This window comes from Thalia democratica, chromosome 8 (genome assembly GCF_965202585.1).
Source record: "Thalia democratica chromosome 8, ktThaDemo2.hap1.1, whole genome shotgun sequence".
Lineage (NCBI taxonomy): Eukaryota > Metazoa > Chordata > Thaliacea > Salpida > Salpidae > Thalia > Thalia democratica.
Genome location: NC_139172.1, coordinates 8646921 through 8649713, shown reverse-complemented (window position 1 = coordinate 8649713; position 2793 = coordinate 8646921). Strand labels below are relative to the sequence as shown.

Sequence of the window (2793 nt, the reverse complement as noted above, 5' to 3'; positions counted from 1 at the left end):
TGTTATTAAATCAAGTATAGGCAATATTTAAGAAAATAACAAATGTAAACATCTTTTAAACTTATAAATAAGTGCATAAAATAATAAAAGATAAAATGTCTATCTAGTATAGATACTTCATAGGGTTTTATACTATATTTTATGTTTAAAAAATAATTCATTTCTGATTATTTTGATAAACAAACAAAAAAATTTAAAAAGAATAAAGTTAAGTATGCATTTTCTAACGGTCAAATGGTAAAATTTTGTTTTTTCTTTTAAACTTAAGTTTATATATATTAAATATAAAATCTGAAACCTATTTTATGCTACAAACTTTTTTCACTTTCTTTTTATTCTGACACATTTTATTATTAAACTTTACAATTTCCATATTGTTTACTTCCTTAAAAGTATATTGTAATTGCCGTTTTATGCTTGCACTAAAACCTTAAATAACATAAAGATTTTGTGTTTGTCAAACTTTATTTGAATAGTTTTAATAAACAAAGTTCTTTAAAACTTTAAATAAACCAAAAACCCAAAAACAGAAATATCTAAAATGTTCTAACTTTAAGTTTTACACAAAAAGCATGCGACAGTAAGTAAAAGTACGAGAATAAATATGTACCTGAACTATTTTATTTAATTTTAGTTTTTTAATACAATAACCAACAACAAATTTATCAAAATATGATCTACATGTATACATTTTCATTGTGTAAAAAATTAACCGAACCGATAAAACTAAAAGTTTGCTAATTGCTTCTTTTTTATTTTTTTAAACTAGTTATTGACAACATATCAATTTTAATATAATCTATTGTGTAACTTTTTATTTTAATGAGAAGGATCCAAGTAGTTCTTTGTTTGGAATCAAATAAAACATTAATTATTTGCTTATAAGGTTAAAAACATAAAATAAGCGATACATTATTAAGAAACTAGTCAAAATTGGTATCTACATTTATTCTAAACTAGCCAAATCAAATAAATTACTCGCCAACAGGTTTTGAAAGTTTTAAGACAAGTGTTATATTTTAAACTAGCCTTTTATGATATTTAATATAAAACTTAAGTCAAAAAAAATTGCCAAGTAACTAAAACTTAGCAAGATGTATAATTTAAAGCTTAGTACTTTAATTTTAATAAAACTAAATGGAAAAAAGTTCAAATAGTTTGTTTTCACTTAAAGTAAATTAAAAATATATTAAACAGTTTTCAACTTTATTTACAGGCTAAAAATTTAGCTCAGTATATGATTCAGTCTTTGGTGCAACAAATATAAATCAAAAAAGATACTAAGATTCATGTTTAAGATTTTCAATGGGTTATATCTTAAAAATAAAAAGTAAATAAAATAGTGTAAAATGTGCAAAAAGTTTTAACACGTAAAAATAACTTTGTGAACATAGTATTTGAAAAAATCTTGAGAATCAATTAGAATTTAAATGTCGGAATTCGATTTTTAAGAATTTGAAATGGCGTCAAAATTTTAAACAAGAGTATTATCAGCTAGACAATGTTTTTAAAAGTTTTATTTTAAACACTATCAAGTTTTTTAAGTAATTCTATTCGTTTGCGTAAAGAAATGGTTTAATCAACGCTTATTTGTTTAGTTTTTAGAATAAAAAATTTAAGTAGCTCAACAATGAAAATAAATAAAGCAAATAAATACAGAAATAAATAAAACATCTTTTAAATAGTTAAAAAAAAATGACTTTTTAAGTTGTTATTTTGGTGTTTCGTTAATTAAAATTTTACAACAATTAAAACAAAAACTCAAGTTCTTTAGAAATTATGTATACTTTTCAGAAGTTAAAGATGAAACATTAAACTTTTATTTAATTTACTCTTTAACAACTAATATTGCTACTCGCAGAGGTCTTTAGATGTGCACTACTTATGCACACTAAAAGTGGATTTACAAAATTATTTTGAGTAAGAAATGGCGTTAAACGTTTGGCAACGAATTCCTTTGTAGTTATTGAAGCACCTGGTTTGTTTTTTACATTATTAAATAATAAAAAATACAAGTTATATACCTATATTAGAATAACTGATAAAATAAAGATTAAATGTTTAATATACAGTAAATTTGATACCTGTAAAACATTATTATCACAAAAACTAAAAGTTTAAAGTTTTTTAACTGTATTTATCTTCAAAAGTTCTTTACAGTCCTAGTTATTTTTATTTACTGAACTCACTTTGGTGTGCATTGAGGTTTTGCCCCAAAGTTCGTTGGAACAAATACGCCGTACATTTTTCCATTCATGTTTTGATTTTTGCACTTGTTTGCAAACTTAACTGTTTAATTTTTTTTATAATAAACCATTTACCGCGAAAATAATTATTTTTTTTACTTGCTTAATTTACAGAAATATTAGGGTGTATATGCATTTATATATAAACTGTAATGAATTTTGATTTCTAATATTCTTCAAACAAAACTAACTGTACTTTCTAACTGAGTGCTTAGTTTTTGAAGATTTCGCAACAACCAGGCTGATTGGTTTCATGTAAATGCATTGGCAAAACAACATCTTTTCAAATGATTTAATATTGTAGCACTCTGAGAATGGGTTACTGCAAAAACATTTATTTTAATAAGTATATGTAATTTACGTTTTATAAATATATGTGTTAAAATAAATTTATATATCAAAACTTGGTTTATAAACTTGGTGCGTATCTTGCTTATATAATTGTTATTAAACATAAGTTATTTCAATGAATAAAATATTACGTTTTAATCCTTTTTATCTGCATTTAAATAAACCGGAATATTTAACAACTAACTTATCAATGTTT

General features: G+C 22.8%; 1 long non-coding RNA gene across 1 annotated transcript; it reads right to left on the bottom strand.

Moving 5' to 3' along the window:
• Nucleotides 1-1897: 1897 nt before the first annotated feature.
• LOC145843413 (uncharacterized) lies at nucleotides 1898-2562 on the bottom strand. Its single transcript, XR_014370239.1, has 3 exons — nucleotides 2438-2562; nucleotides 2190-2289; nucleotides 1898-1975 (listed from the first exon to the last, which is right to left on the bottom strand). It is a non-coding gene; the product is annotated as an uncharacterized LOC145843413 (long non-coding RNA).
• Between the last annotated feature and the right edge of the window lie 231 nt (nucleotides 2563-2793).